Source organism: Crinia signifera, chromosome 6 (assembly GCF_055691185.1).
Source record: "Crinia signifera chromosome 6, ASM5569118v1, whole genome shotgun sequence".
NCBI lineage: Eukaryota > Metazoa > Chordata > Amphibia > Anura > Myobatrachidae > Crinia > Crinia signifera.
In genome coordinates, this window is record NC_139222.1 from 105,215,186 (window position 1) to 105,239,240 (window position 24,055).

The 24,055-nt window shown below is 43.4% G+C and overlaps 1 protein-coding gene across 1 annotated transcript in view; it reads left to right on the forward strand.

Moving 5' to 3' along the window:
- The first annotated feature begins 5,342 nt into the window (after positions 1 to 5,342).
- OPRL1 (opioid related nociceptin receptor 1) overlaps positions 5,343 to 24,055 on the forward strand; it is a 135,800-nt gene continuing 117,087 nt past the window's right edge. The window contains exon 1 of the mRNA XM_083146726.1: positions 5,343 to 5,619. The gene's annotated coding sequence lies outside the window, so the exon portion shown is untranslated. The remainder of the gene's footprint in view (positions 5,620 to 24,055) is intronic.

The window sequence follows — 24,055 nt, forward strand, 5'->3', positions numbered from 1 at the left end:
ATCTTTACTGATTGCGCCTCTGAGGTGCAGTCGTTGGTGTACAGGGAGAAAAGCAGGTGTGAGAGTACACAGCCCAGGGGGGCTCCTGTGCTGATTGACCGCACTTGGAAGGTGAACTCCCCCGCTTTCACAACTTGTTTTCTATCATTCAGAAAGTCCACAATCCAAGAACACGTAGCTTCAGGGACTCCTAGGCGGAGTAGTTCGGGGTGGAGGATGTTCGGGATGATTGTGTTGAAAGCCGAGCTGAAGTCGACAAACAGGACTCTTGCATAGGTACCAGGCATATCCAGGTGCTGCAGAATGTAGTGCAGGCCCAGGTTGACTGCGTCCTGAACACATCGATTAGATCGGTAGGCGAACTTGAGGGGGTCTAGCTGGTGGCCAGTCACAGCTTTCAGGTGGTTCAGTACCAGGCGTTTGAATGTTTTCATGATCACAGACATCAGAGCTATCGGCCGGTATTCATTCAGATTTGTAATAGTTGATTTCTTGGGGACTAGAACAATAGTGGAGCTTTTGAGGCAGGAGGGAACCTTGCATAGCTTCAGTGATTTGTTGAAGATCCTGGGGAATATGGGGGCAAGTTGACCCGCGCATTCTCTCAGGGCGGATGGTGACACCCCATCAGGACCTGGCAATTTCCTTGGTTTGGCCCTCTTGAACATCTCCTCCACCTCTACTTGGGTGACCTGGAGTGACTGGAGTTGGCTGTCGACATTTAGGGCAGCACAGAGTGTATGGTTTGGTTCACAGTGGACTACTTTTTCAAACCTGCAATAGAAGTTGTTCAACTCACCAGCTAGGTCTTGTAGCTGGTTATAGATTGCATTCCTTTCCACACAGATACAGGGTCATTAGTGGACAGGTCATTTGTCAGCTTGTAAGAGAACCACTTTTTTGCTAGCCATGATTTTTTTTTGTTACGGAGTTCCTGGCTCAGTTGTATTGTCACCGTTGCTATAGGCCTCCTCTTTGGCTTGGCGGAGTTGTCTGAGCTGGGTGTTGAACCAGGGCTTGTTGTTGTTGAGGTAGGTCTTGGTGGGTATACACAGGTCCTCACAGTAGCTTATGTAGGATGTGATGGTGTCAATCAGGTCATTCTGGTCAGTTACAGAGGCTTCAAAGACCCCCCAGTCCGTGCAGTCGAGGCAGGACTGGAGTTTCAGCTTAGCCTCGTTAGTCCATTTTTAACTGTCTTGATGACAGGCTTAGCTGCTCTCAACTTCTGCGTATAGGTAGGGAGTAGGTGGATGAGGCAGTGGTCAGATTGTCCGAGTGCAACATAGGGGATTGACCGGAAGTCAGACTTAAGGGTGGTGTAGCAGTGGTCAAGGGTACGGCCTTCCCTGGTGGGGCACGTGACTTGTTGTTTGAACTTGGGTAGCTCCTGGCTTAGGTTAGTTCTTTTGAAGTCACCAAGTACTATGAACAGAGAGTCTGGGTGTTTTTGCTCCATGTCAGATATGCTGGTGGCCAGGTGGTGCAGGGCTTCCTTTGCGCAGGCAAGGAGGGGGATGTACACTCCCACTAGGACAATCGAGGCAAATTCCCGGGGGGGGGGGGGGGAATAGAAGGGTTTGCAGTTGATACATAGCATCTCCAAGTGAGGGCTGCATGATTTGCCTAGGATCATGACATTGGTGCACCATCTATCATTGCCGCCACCCTTTGTTTTCCCTGAGAGAACCTTGGAGCGATCAGCTCTGTAGAGACCAAATCCTGGCAAGGACACCGAGGGGGAAGGGGGTCAGCAATGTGGTCATCCAGCCATGTCTCTGTGAAGCATAGGACAGACAATCCTGCAATGCTCGACCTTGTGCTTCCCATGAGGAGGGACAGCTCATCGAACTTGTTTGCCAGGGAGTGCACGTTTGAGAGCAGGATAGCAGGGAGTGCAGACCGGTGCCCCCCACCGCTTCCACCTCACTAAGGCACCGGAACAACAGCCTCTCCTCCATGACCAGGCCAGGTACACACTGCGGCTTAATCCAGGTTGGCCTCTGCTGGCAATGCTGGGGAGCTGATGGGCTGCGGCTCGGTCTGGGACCACCGCCACAGTGCCCCGGGGGTTTACTTTTCTGCTACCTCTATGAATAGTTCTCCATGGTCATCGGTCCACTCTCCAACAACTGCCATTCAACTTTGCTGTATCCTTTCTGCACAGGACAGCAAGGGCAGCAAGGGCAGCGTGGACTGTGAGGGCTGCCGATCTGCCCATGTCCCGCTCTGTCAGGCTCATACGGGTGGTCTGCTCCAGGGGTGAGCTCCATTTAAGATGGGCTTCTCTGCTGTGCTTGGTTACCACACTTTGTAGGGTCATGATCCTGATGTCTGCATGACTTTTATAGAGTATATTGCTCATGTGGAATTCTGCCTAGAATGTAGCATGAAATAAAAGCTCATCTGAATAAGATCCTATTATTCTTAGGTCTTTATGTACAAGGTCATTCAAAAGACTCACACATTTCACATTGTTAACTCCACCTTATTAGATCAATTAACATTGCTTGCTTGCTGGGAAAATGCTTCTGAAAATATATTGTCCTAGGGAAGAACATTTCGCATTGTTCTCCATTTTGAAGTCAATCAGTGAAATATTTTAAGGGGCCAATTTATCGTTGAATATTTGCAGTCTTATCTCTGAAAACAGCCGTTGTATAAAGGTGGTCAAAATCCCATCTTCCAGCTTTGGCCGCATTTCCGATATGTACAAAGCCCAGCAATGGAAAAATGGGCGTGGTCAAGGGCATGGTCATATGACACAAGGAGGAGTGGCTACATGACAAATAGGGGCATAACCAAATTTACAGCCCCTTTTCTTTGCACTCTGGACTAGGCAGAGAGGTATTTTATGTATTTTGCGATTTACCATCCCTGAGGATTTACATCCATTGGTATGGTCATTGACATATGAATTAAAAAAACACAAGACACAGATGGATTTAGAATTTTTTTCTTTGTGAGTGTAATAAGAGGCTGCAACCTGAACGTAGACATTGAGCATAAAATACATGGCCATGGCCAAAGTACAAGACCAACAACCTGCCTCATCCTCCCTCTCAGGGAGCAATATAAACATGTAGCTGAACTGAAGCACGTATTAATGTAAATGTCATTATTATCTATTACTACTTCCATATATAGGGCCTACTTCAAGATTGTTGCACTACCATGTTGCACTGCAGGTACACAGATGTAACATGTGCAGGGGGAATAGATGTGGGTGGGGTGTGTTCAACTGAAATCTAAATTGCAGTTTACAAATTAAGCAGCCAGTATTTACCCTTCACAGAAACAATAACCCACCCACAACTAAACCTACCTGCACATGTTACATCTGCCCCCTGTCCTTGCAGTGCAAACATGGTACTGTATTTCCCATTTTGCAGATTTGCCAAAAACATTAAATTCGGCCCATAAAAAAGGAACTGACTTAAGTCAACCTGGTATTGGACATGGGCATCTCACTATTGGAATCCCACCAGGGTGAGCAACCCCAAAGATGGCAACAAGTGAGGACATACAGCAGAAATCAAATAAATATAAACAAAATACAGGTAGCAATTCACATGAAAATATAACTATTAAATAAATCACAGACAGAGCAAAGACCGTAATACCGGATACATCAGAATCAGCCCCTCCCTATGCGCAGGAAAAGATGGAATGATATATATATATATATATATAGCAGCCAATCAGAGACTTTCCTTTTATATTAAACAATAGGAAAATATTAATTAGAATCTGATTCCATGTAATGGACTAGTCCATAAATTTATCTAAATAAGTAGATGATTTACTAACAGGAAACAAATTTGTATTAGCAAAAAACATCCTTCCATTCCCCATTAGTACACCTGCACCTGCTGCATTTCATAATGGCACATATCCTGACCCACAGGGTATTGGGGCAACATACCTCCCAACATGACCTGTGCCAGGGGGGACACAAAGCTCTTAAGTATATAGGGACAAATTTTATTCTTAGCAGAAAGTGAATGCAAGTTATGGTTTGACCAATATAGGAAATGAGATATCTTATGCATTTGGATTTTGTTAAATAGGCAAGTTAAATTATTTCATTATTATGAGGAAAATAAGGTTAATAAATATGTCCTAAAATGTTGTTTCTACTTCTGTGCTAAAGAGTTCTATTCTCAAACTAAACTTTTAATTTCCACTAACCTCATGGATCCTTTCTGGCCCTCTTCTGCCTCACTACTAGCTCATGAATATCATAGTTTTACAGTAATAATTTGGTCCTATATTCCTGGACTACAATGGAAATCTGTGATCATGTACTGTAAATCCTCCTGTCTCATATATACAACTTATCCCCAAGTCAACCATTTACTCACTAAAATGCTGTACTTCTCTTGTTAACCCTCACCCATCTCTTTAATTATCCCTGAAGTATTTATATTTGCATTAACTCTTTATTCATCTCAGTTTCTGCGCTGTAAATATCACTAAAACTATTTCTGTTCTCTATTACTGAGCTGAAAAACAACATTATTAATATTAGTTAACAATCTCTGTCCTAAACGGACAATTATTTGTTACCTATTGTGCATAGAGATTAACTCTTTTCTGTTACACTGTTAAGAAGAATGCAGGCATGTCTTCAATACACCCCTGGACAAGACAACATATTTGGATTGATCTGTCAGGCTCTTCTATATCTATGGTTAGAAATAAAAAAAATCCCATCTCTATATGTGACCAGGAAGACAGTAACTGTTTACTTTCTTCTTTTCCAAGTGAAAGTCATTAACTCTTTGCTCCCCCAGTGCTTGCCTTACACAGACAACACCCTTCTCCCACCAGTTTTCCAATATTGTGTCACTGCGCTTCATGCATTAACCCTTCCTTTTCCTTAAACACTGCCATCATTCACCAGTAACAATCCCATTAACCCTTCACTCTCCGCCAAACCATTTTTGCCTTCATTGTCCTCTAAACCTGAATGGCTTGAGCCATTCACTTACAGCAAAAATCTTATCAGATTAACCCTTCACTTCTCTAGAACTCAGATTATTAACCCTTTCCTTTCCAATGGCACTGAGGCGAGGGTCTCAATCCAAGCTCACACTTGTCTCCAAGCTGGGTGGAAATGGCCATATCCAATGATATTAACCCTTCACACATAGCCCCACTCAAGGTCATATCCCAGTGCCATTAACCAATGCACTGCCACAGGGACAGCCAGGGTTTCCTTCTGCATGGTGCATGTATGTTAGTGGAGCCCTCACTCACACTCACTCACACACACACACTCACTCACTCACTCACACATTTAGCTGCAGGTCTATGTGTGTGTAATGAGTGTCTCCTCTCCTCCCCTCCTGCCCAGGTCTGAGCGGTGCTTCCTCCCCTCCCATTGTCTGTATAGCAGCACAGTGAGTTAATGCAGAATTCCAGCCCTGCTCTCTGCATCCAGCACACCCCTGCTGCCTCCCTGCCTCTCTGCACCCCTCCAGAGCACCGATGTAATTCCCCCCTCTCCCTCCCTGGCCGGGGCTTTGCGGCTGCTGTCTCTCTTCTGGCGAAGGAAGAATTAACCTGAGTAGCAGGGAGACTCCTCCAGATACCAGCTGCAGCAGGCAGACCGGGGTAAGTGCCTTCCTCCCCAATGCCAACTGCGACACCTCATAGGTTGTGTTATCATGGGGTACCCCCTGCACCCCGTCTCCTGCCAGGCCTGCCTTTGGTGTGGGATGCTCTGTTGCCATGCAGTCTGCACTAAGCGCCCTGTTGCTATGTATATGCTGGTGCAGAGAGATGTGTTGTGACTGCAGTGTGGATGAGATGCTCTGCAGCACAGATACCCCACTGCACACTCTCCAACAACACTCAACTGTCTCCCAACTTCTGGGACATTACTGCATCATAGGCTGCAGCAGAGAGTGGCAATATGCACTTGTCATGGGGTGCCTGAGTGCTGCTCACCCTATACGGGCGTGCTTAGGGCTATGGAGAGAATGTGCGGGCTGTATGCAGTATAGGGGATGATGCTCACACAGCTGTTTGGCTAGTGCATGCAGTTGTATTGCAGGTTTAAGCAACATGGCTCTGCAGCGATTGTGGAACTAGTAGTTTCAGCATGCCCTGTCCAGCTAGACATGCTGGAACGTGTATTGCCACACCAGCTGAGGGAGCAATATCATAGCTACAGATAACTATAGCAGGAAGTGCATATACTGTACCTCTATAGAGCTGCTGTACATGATGCTGTCAATTACTATGTAGAGAGAGATAATGTTGGTTGTTGTGTGCATATGGTCTATCTATCATGTCATTTCAAATAAAGCTCTGTAATATCGTACAATAAAATGAAAGGTTGTGTAAAGTATGTTGGATGAGATATCACTGTAAGGTGTGTATTATTTATAGGTTACGTTACAGTGTGTGAGTGTGTGTATCTATCTATCTATCTATCTATCTATCTATCTATCTATCTATCTATCTATCTATCTGCACCTCTACAACAGGTTATATTTTTCTGTACTATAGACAATAATATATGGAGAGGCAAGGTAAGGCCAATTACTATACAATAAGACTGACATGTCTGGCTGCTGGAGCCCTGTCTGTTTGTCCATGACACTCGTTTATCAGGGAGTGACAGAATTGTCATTTGTTTTGGTTTTGTTATTTTGTCCTCCAGGAGAGTATGACAAGAACATTGTGCAGGGACCATGGATGTGGTCCTCCATTTAAATAATTGTCAGAATTAGGGCTATTTGTTTGTGTCAGTGTGTCAGACAAGTCACGTCACATTACTGACATACTTATTACACACTTATTAAGTGAATATATTGCATGCTCTGTGAAATATCATGCTAGGGTTAGGTAAACAGTATATAAATAGTATGCCTTACTATAAAATATAATCTGCTTTTGTTTTGGGTATTCAGCACTTTGTTGCCTATTTTGCTTTGTCATGGTATGAACTGTATGGACATTTACAAGCCACTTATTAGGGACACAAGCCATGGTTACAACATCCCTTTGTCCCCAGAACATCCTAAATTCTTGTGGCACCTATTCAACCAGCTGGTGGGAATATTTTGGTCCATGGTGACATTATAATATCACACAGTTGGTGCAGTTTTTTTGGTTTGCACATCTATGTGGTGGATCTCCCGTTAGACCACGTCCCAAAGGTGCTGTATTGGATTGAGATCCGTGACTGTGGAGGCCATTGGAGTACTCTAAACTTCTCATGTTTATGGAACCAGCTTGCGATGACATACTTTGTCACATGGGTCTATATTCTGCTGCAAGTAGACAGAGAGACTGTGGCCATAAGGTGGGGGTGGGCAATAAAGGTGTGTTCACATTGGGCATTTTTGAACAGCGTGTATGCACAGTGATGATCAATAAAAATTCCTGAGATGAAAAATCGCTCAGTGTGTATTCATTTTCCCCCTGCCCAGTGATTTTTGATGCTGTGAAGGGCTTTTCATAGCAGGACGCTATGGAAAGCCATTCAGTCTGCTGGTAATACCAGTAGATGAACGGCGGCCACCGGTGATGGTGCGGGAGTGCACATCAGCGCTCACCGTCTGTCTATACACACTGGGCGGCTTTTTAGCTGAATGCAGCTCAAACTGAAACTGAGCTTCTTTCAGATCAAAATCACCCAGCGTGTACGGGCCTTAAGCATCACCAACTGCTGTAGAACTACTCATTCCAGCAAGCCCTGCCACAGTTTTGCTATTTGCCTTTGCTACAACAGTTGCATGGCAACAGTTGTTCAGCAGCAGCTGGAGGGCTACTTATTGCCCAACCCTGCCATATATGATCATCAGCAATAATCTAGTTGACATTGAGAGGCCTATTGTGTGCCAACAAATGAATCCCCATACCATAACAACCCACCACCACCTGCCTGAACATAGACGTAAGACAGCAGTTACTTACGTTCTAGGCTACTCTCAGTGTCATTTATTAAGTGCAGTGTGAAATTTTGAGTATGACACTTACGTAACAATTTAGTCAGGGATGGCTTTACTATTAGGCACATGCATAGGGCTCCGAAATATAGGGGAGCACCACTGATCACAAAATTAAGGATGTCTGTGAGGAAGACAACCTTGTTGTGCGTAATACAGGATGCGGCTGCGGAATGTCTAAGACGACACCTCTACATTTTCACTTGAGAGGTTATTTGTGGTAGTGCGGGGTTGGGGTGGGTGTTGTAAGGGTCCCAAGAAGTCATACACCGCCCCTGAATGTATGCACATTTCACATATTGGGTGTAGCCATCATGGGCTCACATTGTTGTGCTTAGGATAACAGAAATCACAATGGAAAGTTCAGGCAGAGTTTGGCTATCTTTGTAGTTGCTCTATACATACATTATTGTAGCTAAGCCTGTCCAGTATAGCAGATGTCCCTATTTCACATGTAAATACAACAGGAGAATGGAATTATTACCATAGCTGTGTAAGATTTTGCACCATTAGAATAAGTACTTTTCCTATGGGTATCTGTGTGGTTTATTTTTATATGCAAATCATTTCAGTATTGGTTTGATACTGGAATTACTTACATGTATATTATTTGTTCACCTACATCCACGCACTCCTTAAATGGATTGTCCAATTGATGCTTACAGTCAACTAGACACCCATGGTAGGAGACCACCCTCATAGGAGACCACCTTGGCTTTGTTAATAAGAAAGCTTATGGATATTGGAAATAGTAAGCAAGAAAATTAAGCATTTTGGTTATCTTTCAAAATATAATAGTAAAAATAAAACAAACTTCTCCCACTGCCTACTTATACAAATCAACCTACAAACTAATGGTTTGGTTTTTGAATAAGATTATGGAACTCAATTCCCAAATATTTTGCCCATCATGTCCCCTGGGTTGCACATCAATTATCTTTCAAACTTTGATAGTAATTTATAGTCTTAGTAATTAAACCCGTGATAGATAGAAGTAGAGAATTCCAGAGGTAGGGAGTATCACGGCCAACATCTTGGAGGCAGGAATGGGAGGATGTAATTACTTGGCAGAAGGGACTGCATGTATTTGTGTAGCGAAGTGGGTTATTTGGAGTGTGTGATATGTAAATGGATGAGGAATGGGTAAGAATTTGTAAGTGAGTTTAAGGAGCTTGACTTGGATTCAGAATAGGACCCCTAAGACTTTCCAACTCTCTTCAAAACTGCTCTCAAGACCCTCTTCTTCATCAAAAACAGACATCTCCCTTCTTAACCCTCTATTCCATGCTCACTTTAGCCTCATGTATGTCCCCCCTGTCTGTCTGCCCCTCTTCTTTAGCATGTAAGCTCTCATGAGAAGGCCCTCTCCCCATATGTGTATTTCCCTCTCTTAAACTATTTTCTAATCCATATTCCCTACAATGGCACCTAAACCTAAATTTCTACCACAATGAGGATTATTCCAGTGCCATGTCCCCTGATGCAGCAATATTTACAGTGCATCCAGAAAGTATTCACTTTTTCCACATTTTGTTATGTTCCAAAATGGAATAATTACATTTTTACCCTCAGAATTCTTCACATTACCTCATAATGATAGCGTGAAAAAAGTTTTTGGGAGATTTTTGATAATTTATTAAAAATTAAAAAGAAGATATCACATGTACGTAAGTATTCACAGTCTTTGCCATTAAGCTCAAAATTGAGCACTGATCATCCTTGAGATGTTACTACAGCTTTACTGGAGTCCTCCTGTGGTAAATTTAGGTGATTGGACATGATTTGGAAAGGCACGCACCTGTCTATACAAGGTCCCACACTTGACAGTGCATGTCAGCGCACAAACCAAGCATGAAGTCAAAGGAATTGTCTGTAGACTACAGAGACAGGATTGTATCTAGGCACAAATCTCGGGAGGGGTGCAGAAAAATATCTGCTGCTTTGATGGTGCCAATGAGCACAGTGGCCGCCATCATCTGTAAATGGAAAAAGTTCAGAACCATCAGGACTCTTCCTAGATCTGGTGGGCTGTCTAAACTGAGGGATCGGGAAAGAAAGGCTCAGGGAGGTGACCAAGAACCCGATGGTCACTCTGTAAGAGCTACAGTATTCCTTTGTGGAGAGAGGAGAACCTTCTAGAAGGACAATCATCTCTGCAGCATACCACTAATCAGGCCTGTATGAAAGGAGTGGCCAGACAGAAGCCACTCCTTAGCTTTTTTGCACACGGCAGCCTGCCTGGAGTTTGCCAAAATGAATCTGAAGGACTTTCAGACCATGAGAAACAAAATTCTCTGATGAGACGGGGATTGAACTGTTTGGCGTGAATGCCAGGTGTCATGTATGGAGGAAACCAGGCACCACTCATCACCAGCCCAATACTCTCCCTCCAGTGAAGTATAGTGGTGGTGGCAGCATTATGCAGTGGGGATGTTTGTCAGCGGCAGGAACTGGGAGACTGGTCAGGATAGAGGGAAAGATGAATGCAGCAATGTACAGAGACATCCTAGATGAAAACCTGCTCCAGATCGCTCTTGACCTCAGACTATGGTGACGGTTCATCTTTCAGCAGGACAACGACCCTAAGCAGACAGCCAAGATATCAAAGGAGGACAACTCTGAACTCTTGCCCAGCCAGAACCCAGACTTGATCTTTGGAAAGATCTGAAAATGGCTGTGCACCGACGCTTCCCTTCCAACCTGATGGACTTGAGAGGTGCTGCAAAGAGGAATGGGTGAAACTGCCCAAAGATAGGTGTGCTAAGCTTGCGGCATCATATTCCAAAAGACTTGAGGCTGTAATTGCTGCCAAAGGTGCATCAACAAAGTATTGAGCAAAGGCTGTGAATACTTATGTACATGTGATTTCTTAGTTTTCTATTTTTAATTTTTTACATTCCCATTATAGGGTATTGTGTGTAGAATGTTGGAATAAGGCTGTAACATAACAAAATGTGGAAAAAAATTAAGCACTGTGAATACTTTCCATATGCACTGTACTGTATATACCATGTACTTGTCCTGCATTATCTTTTATTGTAAAGTAGTTTAATTGTTTGGCTCATTTATTTATTCATTTATTTATGTAGAAACGTTGTGGCATCATATAAATAAACAATAACAATCATAATAATAATAATAGTAATATTAAAGTGACTACACTCTAATTTTAACATTTATATGGGCTGGGATCATTTGGTCTAAAGCATGATGGTCGACACTATTAGGTCGACATGGAAAAATGTCGACATGTGTCTAGGTCGACCTGGGAAAAGGTCAACATGGTTATAGGTCGACACTCAAAAGGTCGACATGTTTTTTTTTTATTGTTTTGTTTTCCCTAAATGTCAACACAGTCGACATGGACACAGTTTAAAGTGCACCGCATCCCCTCAAAATGTGTCGGGCACATGCCTCACTACGCTTGGCACACTATTTTATTCTCTCACCACGCCCTAGTGGATGGTAGGGTATGAAATACCGCCTGTCGGCACATGTCAGCTCAAAAAACAGTGACAAACCCCATGTCGACCTTTTGACTGTCAACCTAGACATTGTCGAACTAATGACTTGTCGAACTAACAACCTGTCAAACTAATGACCTTTCAACCTAATGGTGTCAACCTAATGACTGTCAACCTTCATGCTGTAGACAAAATACCTGCATCCCATTATATATATATATATATATATATATATATATATATATATATATATATATATATATATATATATATATATATAGTCCAACAAGTAAGCAGCACTCCAGCCAGTCAATGTAAAAAACTTTTAGTAAAACAAGTGGAAAAACTTTACAACGTTTCGACACAAGCGTGTCGTCTTCAGGTTCACATATATATATATATATATATATATTGGCGATGGGCTGCAAGCTTAAATGCATTGATCAATTCATGAACTTAAACCCCATTATTTATTTAATTGATTATTTGAATGTAAGTTAGTTTGTTGTAGTGAGTGCTGGGCCCCCTGTGTTTGTATTTACTAGAGTGTGTGGTCACAGGCCACCGCACCCCACCCTGGGATGTGGGTGCTGTTTGCACCCCATTCCTAGGAATGGCGAGTGTGTTGGTACTTCTGTATCTATATATTTGGGTTGATTTTTAATTAACCTTTGTTACTGTGATCATAGCTTTCTCATGCACCCTAGATAAGCTCATTTACCTGAAACCTGTGACAGCTGCCCCTTTAATACTAATTCAGGTGCTGTGTTTGGGATGGTCTCACCTTTAAAAGCCATAAGGCACTTGGCAGTTGAGCTTTAACCCAGGAAAATAACACATGTTCATTTTAGCTATGATGTGCAAACAGTTGCCAGGTTCCCATGAAAACCAGTTGTTAGTGTAGGACTTGCAGTGAAATGGGGTCCCTTGGCGATGGGCTGCAAGCTTAAATGTATTGATCAATTCATGAACTAAAACCCCATTATTTATTTAATTGATTATTTGAACCTTTAAGGTGAGTTAGTTTGTTGTAGTGAGTGCTGGGCCCCCTGTGTTTGTATTTACTAGAGTGTGTGGTCACAGGCCACGCACCCCATCCTGAGAAGGGGGTGCTGTTTGCACCCCATTCTTAGGAATGGCGAGTGTGTTGGTACTTCTGTATCTATCTATATATATATATATATATTTATATGAATAAAGAAGAATTGTAGTGCCAAGCTCTGCTCCTTTTGTTGTGGGTGTAGTTGCAGCCTGCCAGGTGATGGCAGGTAAGAGTGATGACTGACAAGTAACAGGTATTGTGCAAAACAATCTTAGCTTTACTCGTGATTCTTTATCACCTGGCAGACTGAAACTACACCAACAAAAGGAGCAGAGCGCGGCACTACAATTCTTCTTTATTCATCTACTCAGGCCAAGCCTGGTCAAACGGCAAGTGCTGTAAATGCTCGTTGCCGAAATCTGGCTGCATTCTCTCCTCCATTACCATCCACATTCCCCCTTACACTCCAGTCCTATCCTCTCATCTGATGTCCTCTTTCCTTCATCCTTTCCAGATCCTCTCTTTCATCATCTTCCTTTCCTCAAACTCTGGCCCTTCTTCTCCTCTATCATCCTCATTTCCTCAAACTGTGGCACATACTCTTCTCCTTCACATCATATCTTCTCTGGCCCCGTCCTCCTCCATTATTCTACTTTCTTCCCCATAAGTACATCCTCTCTTCCATCATCTTACATCTCTCACACCTCAGTCCCAACTTTTCCTCTATCATCCTCCTTACCTCTCACCCTGGCCCCTCCTCTCCTCCATCAGTCTCCTTTCACATTCCAGCCCAAACTTTCCTGCTTAATCATCCTTTCGTTCATACTCAAGCTCCATCCTCCTTACGCCTTAAACTCAGGCCACATTCTCTCCTACATCATCTTCCACCTTTCCTCATACTACAGTATAGCCACATCCTCTCCTCGTTCACCCTCCTGTCATCGCAGTTGTGGCTCAATTATCATTATCAAGTGTTGCAGCAAGTGTATCAAGCAGTGTTGCTGCTGCTCCTCCCTCTCAGCCTGTATGACCAGTGTGTGTAGTACACTGAGCCCCTGCTTTAATGATTGGCTGCAGGCACAGCTCTGTTAACTGTGATAGGAGAGGTGGTCTGGGAAAGTTGGAAGTGCCCCATACTCCCAGTCATACAGTCCACCCCTGTATACATGAAAAATAAAGCTGAGTATACTACATGAAATCATCTACCTGGTATTGTAAATAATAAAAATAGTATATGTTTGATGAGCATATAAATGAGTGCTTCTATAAATAATAGTCTACAAGGAATACATATGGATGACCAGCGGACACTATACCAGTGGGCAGAAGACTGACAAAGGCACCCCGATGGAGAAAATCCTGATAGATGTCTGGTAAGTATATTTATCTCCCCCCTGTCCTCCACCCTAACCCTCCCAACCCCCCAGGGGGGTCCTATAGCCTAACCTTCCCCATTAGTGCCTAACCTTAATCTCCCTACTCTGCACCCTAACCCTCATTCTCGTAGCCTTTCACTAACCTTAATGTCTAACCCTAACCCACTCCACAGACTAAACATAGCCCCCCCTCTGCACCCTAACCCTAACCCACCCTCTAGTGCCTTAACATAACACCACTCCCCTACCTCACGGCTTAACCCAACCTGCCCCGGCATACTTACGGTTTGGACGCTGGCAGTCAGGATTCAGTGTCAGCTTCTCCAGCGATGGCCATATTCCAGTGCCGGTCTTCTTATATTGCCATATGTAGTTTTATAAGGAGCTAAAATTTTGGGTTAAAAATTAAATTGATGTCCATTCTTTTAAAATTCTGGTTGCCAATCATGATTTGCTTACATTTGCTTCAATTTGTCGCGTCTTATCTCCGATTTACCCTGCTCTGCATTTTTCAGTCATCTGCCAACTCTGTTGGTGCGGCTTGGGTATTTTTGATGGCCCGTAAAGCAGGTATAAAAAAAAGTAAGCTAATTGGTTCTGCACAAGGCATTCATTTCTAAACTAATACGATTTTTTTTTAAACTTGAAGGGAACATTTTGTGCATTTAGAAACTACTTTAGAGTTGCACTGACGTCTGGATTTTGGATTGATCTAAAGATTCTTCGCACTTGTATGGCTACTTCAGAAGATTATCTGATTTTTATAGAATAAGTCATTACCGTTCCTTACTGTTACCAGAGGAAGCGGACCTGTTTATTAAAGTGAGATTTATCTTAGATTTTATGTTTATTTTTGATATTTGTGCATTCATGTGTTTTATGACTTTTTTATTGATGCTCTTTAAACTCAGTTGATACTGTGAACATAGGCGAATCTAGGGGGTGGTCCGGGGGTGCACAGGACCACCCATTAGCCCATTTTGTAGCTGAGGGATGGGGCTTTCCAACGAGCCCAGCCCCGTGTCTCTAGCCCCCTAGGAACCAGAGATACTGCCAGGCAAAGCTGGAACGTTTTCCCTATAGGATTACAAGGGACCCGCTAATTCCGACCCCCACCCAGTTCAACGGCTGCCAATTCCCCCTTCGGCATCACTGAAGCTCGAGGTTGATCTCAGTCAAAGCAAAAGACAAATTCTTGTAAAGCAAGAAAAGAAAAGGGTGTCACTTTGTGATGCACCGAGAGAGAGAAAATTTAATAAGTAACCTTTATTTATAATTTTTTTAAAACTTTTGGCAAAAATATAAAAGACACAATAAACACATTAAACATAGACAAGTAAAAAAGGATGAAGATATCCTTGACTCCGTGGGGTCCCACTTCACAATGTTTTTATACGTATAAATGTCAACACTTTAATATGTGTTTAGTGCATTCACTGTTTCCAGAATAGGAACTGGTTGATATATATTTTCCCAGTTTTCAAGTACTAAATAGCGGTATCACTTTAAGCACCTATTAGGTTCAGGAGTGCCTGTATACCAATTTCGTCTGTGGTGTGAGGGTAACCAAAGATTTATGGTCTCACCCAGCAGGCTGGTATAATTAAAACATATGCAGATATGAGCGTTTATAATGTAGTATGCTCAAAAAAGTATCAGTGCCAGAGACAGCAATAAGCTGTGTGGCCACTGCAATACCAGGATGGTGCTTAAGTGAGTGGTAATTTCAGTGCTCTGAGTCCGGTCTGTGAGCCGGGACAGTGGGATTCACAGCGTGTAATTGAGAAGCGCTGCGCCCACTCTCGTCACTCCGGCTGAGAATGACACAGCCGGCTCGCACTGTACTGCACGTGGGGGTCTGAGTCAGTCTGTGGGACTGTCAGCCGGTGTGCTGGGCATCAGAACTGCGGTGCGCACCGCGTCTGCCTGCCGTATGAGTGCTTGGATGCACGCCGCTGTGGATACTGCTAAATGGAGAGAAACAGATCAAAATGCATTCATGGGGGGAGAGAGAAGTGGGAGCACACTGCGGAGTGTACGGTCGGCGTACGCTTCGCCAGTAAGCTTCGTCAGGACCACGAAGTCATTCTCAGCCGGAGTGACGAGAGTGGGCGCAGCGCTTCTCAATTACACGCTGTGAATCCCACTGTCCCGGCTCACAGACCGGACTCAGAGCACTGAAATTACCACTCACTTAAGCACCATCCTGGTATTGCAGTGGCCACACAGCTTATTGCTGTCTCTGGCACTGATACTTTTTTGAGCATACTACATTATAAACGCTCATATCTGCATATGTTTTAATTATACCAGCCTGCTGGGTGAGACCATAAATCTTTGGTTACCCTCACACCACAGACAAAATTGGTATACAGGCACTCCTGAACCTAATAGGTGCTTAAAGTGATACCGCTATTTAGTACTTGAAAACTGGGAAAATATATATCAACCAGTTCCTATTCTGGAAACAGTGAATGCACTATACACATATTAAAGTGTTGACATTTATACGTATAAAAACATTGTGAAGTGGGACCCCACGGAGTCAAGGATATCTTCATCCTTTTTTACTTGTCTATGTTTAATGTGTTTATTGTGTCTTTTATATTTTTGCCAAAAGTTTTTAAAAAATTATAAATAAAGGTTACTTATTAAATTTTCTCTCTCTCGGTGCATCACAAAGGGGTTTATTCTAGTTCATTCTTTCTGACAAAATCCTTCTTAGATGGACAAAACCATGTGCACTGCGGGTGGGGCAGATGTAACATGTGCAGAGAGAATTAGATTTGGGTGAGTAATTTTGTTTCTGTGCAGGGCAAATACTGGCTGCTTTATTTTTACACTGCAATATAGATCTCACTTTGAAGTAAAAGCCCACCCAAATCTAATTCTCTCTGCACAAGTAACATCTGCCCCCCCTGTAGTGCACATGGTTTTGCCCATCTAAGAAGGATTTTGTCAGAAAGAATGAACCAAAATAAGGCCCAAAGTGACATCCTTTTCTTTTCTTGCTTTACAAGAATTTGTCTTTTGCTTCAAACTTATGTCCCCTGATAGCACACCCTCAGCATAAATATTTACGTATATAACACTATCATTTGAGGGGTCACCTAACACTAACTCTACGTATACTCTTCCTGTGCGATTAACCCTGTCCTCCCTTTGTTGATCTCAGTCAAACCCAAATCGCTGGGCCTTCAATCTGATACCAGGCTGGATCCATATGGGTTAATTGGTTCCAGGGATATTGAGGTTAAACCATTTTTTTTTCATTTCTTAAATGTAATTTCATGACTGTTTATGTTCTTTGAGGGCAGATTTCTCTGGAACCAAACAGCCCAGTTTCACGGGACCAAAATCAGTTGAAACCAACTCAAAAGTTCTTCAATATGATACTGGTCTCATGTAAATGGGTTAGTTGGTTCCGAAGATATAGCTGGTTGGTTAAAGGGGGGTAGAGAGAGGGGAGTGGTTGTCTCTCTCCCTCACACCAGAAAATGCAGGGACTAGGCTGGTGTATAAGGGGTCAGCCTGGGAATGTCCCTGCATGATCCTGGGACCATATTCCCAGGTAAATCCCTGCATTTTCTGTTGTGAAAGGGGTATTATTTCAAACAGCCGTGACCTGCAGTGCTCTGAATACAGCCGGGCAGCCCCCTGCTCTCTGCCCAGCTGTCAATGACTGTCACCCCTGCAGCTTCCGCTCAAATTCTTCTCCCCGCTTTCACCTCAGCCCCCCTTTAATCATGTGGTGCCGGCGCCCGGCGTGCTCCCCCGACGTCACGCACAACAACAGCGCGCACAATATTTCAAATGTCCACTTGGCTAGAGGGGACACCAGGAGGGGAGTGGGAGTGTGCTCTGCGCTACGCTCTGCTCCTCGCCCCATAGAAGCAGCTGCACTGCTCTCCATCTCTCCCTGCAGCAGCAGCGAAGGCTCATATAAAAATTTACAGTAAGTGGCACTTTTGGGGGCATTGCTTAAGGGATGCTACAAGTGGCGGTATGTGGGGGCATTACGCATAATGTGTGGCTTAATGTGTAAGGGGCATTAAGGTGTGCAGCATCATGTGTAAGGGGTACTATGGTGCGCGGCATCATGTGTAATGGGTACTATGGTGTGCGGCATCATGTGTAATGGGTACTTTGTTGTGCAGCATCATGTGTAATGGGTACTATGGTGTGCGGCATCATGTGTAATGGGTACTATGGTGTGCGGCATCATGTGTAAGGGGTACTATGGTGTGCGGCATCATGTGTAATGGATACTATGGTGACATCAAGCAAGAACCCCCTAGCAATGAGCACGTAGGTAAGCAGCACTTATGTGGCAAATATGTAATGGGCATTACGGTTTGTTATATAGTATGTAATGGGCATCATGATGTGTGGCACAATGTGTAATGGGCATTATGGTGTGTGGCCTTATGTGTAATTGGCATTACGGCGTGTGGCTTTGTGTAATGGGTATTACAGAGTTTGCTAAAATGTGTAATTAGCATTACTGTTTATGGTCTAAAGTGTAATACCACACCCCTTTTTGTGATGCCACGCCCCTTCCCATGAGGCCACGCCCCATTTTTTGCCACGCGGCTACGCCGCGCTAAGGTCCCCCTGCTGCTATGTCTAGATCTGGGACCACCCATTACCATATTTCTAGATTCGCCTATGACTGTGAATATTTGCTGTGCTATGTATTCTACAAAAATAGTTATTTCTTTTGAAACAGCCAATATTCACCTGTGTTTAAATAAGTGGTCCCCCAATGCTGGGCCATCGCTGTATTCTTTATATTTCAATCAATACATTATTATATATGTACAAGATTGGTTGGACAGTTCTTATAAGATGCTTGTAGGACTAAGATTTATCCTGATGTACTTTTCCTCTGTCTTATACCTTCACCAGCGTTGGTTGACAACAGTTATATCTGTTTTGGATTTTTCCAGTTTAGTTAGCCAATCAGCTTCTGTTATGTGCTTCAGCTGATTGGCTAGAGCCCCATTTATCATGTACAATAATTTCTATCATTAACAATGAGTTTTATCACTCGATGATAAGTTGGCCCCTATTTTAAAAAAAGGACAGGAGCTGATTGTAGCATTGTACAGGTTATCTCTATTTAATAAATATACCCTTAGGTTGGTGGCATGTTTATTATAGGTGCAAAGTGTGTGGTGTACACTGCACCCATTGTTTAATACCCCTCCGGAGCGATGTGAGGAAGACAGCAGCACTGCCGGAATTATCAGAGTTCATTGGAGTTCTGTGCTTGCACAGTAGAGTCTGAGCACTCTAGTGCTCAGTCTCTACTGCGCTGTGCAGTGTGCAGCACTGCGGCCTGGAGAGAGGTGGGGGCCCAAACAGAGGAGGCAACATATGGGCCTCCTCCTCTCTTAAAGCACCTAATAGTGGCTGAGAACACTTTGCACTCCACGTGGTCATCAGATGCAGCGTCAGAACAAAAAATATGTACACCATCATTATAGTCATCAAGACAGAAAAGCTAGATGTATAACTAACATGTTCATCTTTAGTTTTGGGAAAATCATCTGGTTTATCAGGTGTTCCATGTCTCTCCCACTGGAGGCTATGATTTCTTTCCATGTGTTGGAAGAGGGCTTACGTTCCGAGCTTTGTTCCCTGGCGACCTAAACTGATCCTTTGTGTACACACTGCTCACTTGACCTTTGCCATCTGATCCATGTCACTCTGAGAAATGTCTAAACTGATGACATTTAGATCACAATTTTTGGCCTTTTACATAATATTTCTGGGAACCTCTTTGTTTGTAAGGTTGTAAATGATGAAAAATTAGTAGCCAGTATCACTAATTATAAGATAACTTATACTGTCCTTCAATGTAATGTAATGTTATTATACCTTTTGTGAAGAGTGGCAGATGTGCCTCTAAGTGTGGTGGGTGGGGCAGGCAATATTCTTTCATGATCATCTTGTTCTCGTTGAATTGGACCAAGTTGTAATGGCTATTTGTGCATCATCATTATTGCTTGATACAACTTATACAAATTAGAAAATAGGTTTTCTTATGTTATTTAATTCTGATTGAATTAATTGCTCTTTTTTTTTGCATCATGTATTTAGCAATTTGGGGTTAGTTGAGCACATTTGTCATTTTCCTTTGCTCATATTAGATTTATGATCCCATTTATCATATTCCATATTCGCAAAGTGAAAAGTAAAATGTTTACTCAAATTCAATATTGTTCTTTTTCCAGAACACGGTGTCCAATAATAGCCTGTCTTGCGATAGGCTTTCTCTCTTTTTCCTGGTTGGCATTGGCATGTGTATTGCATATGTGCAGCCATTGGTCTGTGCATGCATCTCTTGGGCCGTTGAGAGGGATCCATAGGACCTCTGTTCCGTAATAGGCAAAAGACATTAGTGGCCATGGCCAAACTTGTTAAATCTGATGTACAGATCTAAGGGGGTAAATCTGGTGTGTTTAGATAAAGGGGGCAATAGAGTTTCATTGGCACCTCCAATAGAAATGTATTAAGAGCACAAAAACTGGTTTAGGATCCCCTCCATTTTGTGCATTTCTTTTTGGGCCTTCCCAAGCTTGCCAAATCAATGTTGTTCCCCTCCTGGAGTTCTTGTAGGATAGATGCAGGTAGCTACCTGGTATGTGTGTCAAGTAAAATTGTATCCTTGTGGACCACCCTTTGTTGGTAATGCTGCATTTACAATATTCCTTTGCAAATGTTAAATTAAAATGGACAATTTCATAGAAAAATCATTAAAAATTGTTCTGCAGCATGTTATGTTTCAAAATCCTCCTGGAGGTATGAGCGACCCAAGAGCTGTATTTCACATTTAATATGTAGGCTATTACTCAGGGTTGCTGACCCTCCCGGAATTTCCAGGAGTCTCCCAAAAATCGGATCCCCCTCCCGGCCCCCCGGAAGGGTGGACAACTCTCCCGGAATCAGGGGGACCCCCACTGAGCCCCCCGATCGCGGCATTTAAATGCCGCAATCCGCGGGTCTCAGATTAGGGGGCGGAGCTAAAAGGCACACTCGTGTCATTTTAGCCCCGCCCCCTCCATGGAGATCATTGATTTTGGCTATTTTCCCAAATGGGGGCGGGGCTTAATGACGTCACAGTCAAACACCGCCCCCAACGGGTAATGAAAGTCTCCTCTCCGGGCTTCTCCCGGAGAGGAGCATTTGAAAGTCGGCAACCCTGCTATTACTGTAGAAATTTCATTATGCTGTGGTGAAAGCTTTAAAGCTTTAATTGTAGCAGCCATAGGCATAGCTATAGTGATTGCAGGGGGTGCCATTGCTATGAGGCCTAGAGGTATAGGGGATCCCAGACATATATTATATACTGTAGTTGCATTTCTCGAGTTTGCCTGCAAAATATTTAGATCCAAACCATTGCCCAGTCTGAATGGAGTAACATTCTATTTTCAGTGACAGGTCTATATTGCTGATGTTATAATGCTAAGGGGATATTATAATGTGGCATAATATGAACTTTAATCTGAACCAGGGTGACAAGATATCCCTAGTTCATTAGCCTGCATACCCAGCAGGGTCACATAGCTGTTACAGTTTAAAGGAGATCTCCTGCACAGTCCCACTTACACCCTAAGGGGGAAATTTACTAAAGGAAATTTGTAAAAAATAGGTGTATTTGTATCCAGAAATACACTTATTTTTGACATTTACTATCCCGAAAATACGGCAATTCGTAGTCGTGTTGATGTGCTATCAATACAAATACGAATTGCAGTATTTTCGGGATAGTAAATGTCAAAAATAAGTGTATTTCTGGATACAAATACACCTATTTTTTACAAATTTCCTTTAGTAAATTTCCCCCTAAACCTCTGGTGTCCTGTTGCCCACAGCCTCACACACGCCCTAGCCCTCTAATGTGTTGCAGCCCACAGTCCCACATACTCCCTAACCACATGGCGTATTTCAGCCCAGAGCCCAACACACACCCTAACCCTCCAGTGTCCTCTGTGAAATGGTGCCTGAATCTCTTTGCATGGCATAAAATGGCAGCTGGTATAATCTACATAACTATTGCTGTCTACCATTACAAAATGTGTCAATGTCTCAATATGTATTATCGGAAAGTGTGGTCTTTCTTAATGGGCGACTTGTGAAGTGCCATGCATTTCTTAAATATTCTTGCAACCTAGAATGTTTTGTTTCACTAATCATCACAAATTGGCAGTTAACACAGCCGCTGCATTTATGAACTCCAAGTCTGAGACTGAGCGGCAGATTTATTAAACTCGGTGAAGTGATGAACTGTCTGGTTTTTATCACCGGCCAATCAGCTCCTACCTGTGAATTTACAGGCTTTAGTTGAAATATGACAGGTAGGAGCTGATTGGCCAGTGATAAAAACAAGACTTCACTTCACCGAGCTTTATAAATCTACTCATGAGTCAGGTTATATTATCACAACAAATTGTAATTTTTGACCAATACATATACAATATAGTGGTATATTTTAGCAATCTTTTCCCAAACCTAAGCCAGAATTGATGATCCTGCATGATAGAATGCTTTATTATTTGATGCAACGGTACTTGTGTAGTTTCACGGCGCCGTGCTACTTCCGGGTTCTACGCTCGCCACAACTATCTAAAATAAACTAACTTAACTCCATGCCAACATGGATAGTTCATACCCCCACTATCCATGTTGGCATGGAGTTGATTTTAGATAGCGTGGCGAGCGTAGCGAGCCACCGAGCCCGCAAGGGGACTCCGACGGACGGCGCCATGCTGGCGCCGTGAAACTACACAAGTACTGATGCAACCAAGCATGCATTGAAAAAATGAATACGCTTGTCTGGATTTGGTTAAGGCGTGTTTCAATTTCTGTACAGTCATGTACATGCATCAAATGATATCCCATATCTTTAAGAACTTTTTACAATGTAGCATTGTACCTTCCAAGTTAATCTGGCAAACCTACTCTTGCCTGTGTGTAATCTGGCAAATCTACTCTTGCCTGTGTGTAGGGAGGAATTTATTTTTATTCTTCATGATCTATAGGGGAAAATTTACTAAGAATACGATTTTTCATATTTGTATTCTTAATACGAATGAATACGACTGCATATGCTTGTTTTAGCAGTATGCAAATTCGTATTCCGGAGGGGAATTTACAAAGCAAATACGACTGCTTTGTAATCTCCGATGTCGTATCCATTCGTATTAGCGGCCGTATATACGAACGTTAATATGAATTTATATAGGCAGTATGCATGGATCAGTCAGATCCGTGCAGGCTGCAGTGTGTAAAAAAAAATAGAAAAATAAATAAATAAAATAAAAAACGGCGTGGGGTCCCCCCTCATGGGAATAACAGTGCATCGTTAAATGGAGGTTTTTTGTTTAAAATATATGTATTAATAAAAAAAGATTAGGCCTGGAGTTGATTATACCATAGATACGTGAGTGAGCTCAGCTGTCACTCGCACAGCAACACACAAGCAAGTTTCACTGACTATGATAAGGCCAGTTTGCTTTGTACAGATGTAGTGCCGCTCATCCAGTGCCTTGGCTTGCCAGACCATCCCACTGGCGAGCGGCGCTACATCTGACTGGGATTTGCGTCCCAGTTTCCCGTCGGCGTGGGGACGGGAACCCTGCCCGTCTCCGCTTCAGGGAGATGGACAGGGTTGGGGGTGGAGCGGGGTAGTGGGGGAACGGGGAGAGATCCAGCGGCGAGGACCAGCAGCAAGCGGCGGTGACCCAGGGGGAACCCTGTTGTAAGGTGACGCACACGTGCCCCCTTCCGGCGGCTGGCGGGGGGCTGGCGCGTGGTGAATCCACCCCAGTCCCTGCAAAAGTTGACAGACGCTCCATCTGTAGCTAATTTTGGACCTGCAGAGCTTCCGTAGTCCGGCAGGACACAGATGGAGGTTGATGACCATCCATGGCTGGCTACGGCCACTAACGGCAATCTGTGGGGGTGGATCTCCAGGAGTCGATGATGCATGGGGTGCATCATCGGCTCATGGAGATCCACCCCCACATATTGCCGTTAGTGGGCGGAGAATAATTAGGTAAGAGGGCAGAGCTAAGATCACAACCCGTGATCAGTAAAAAAACAAAACACTTAAAACATTTGCCCCTTCAGAGATGAGGTGAGGGTTGGGAAAAAACCCTACTCCCCCTATATAATAATAGCAACAGTAGGACACCAAAGGCT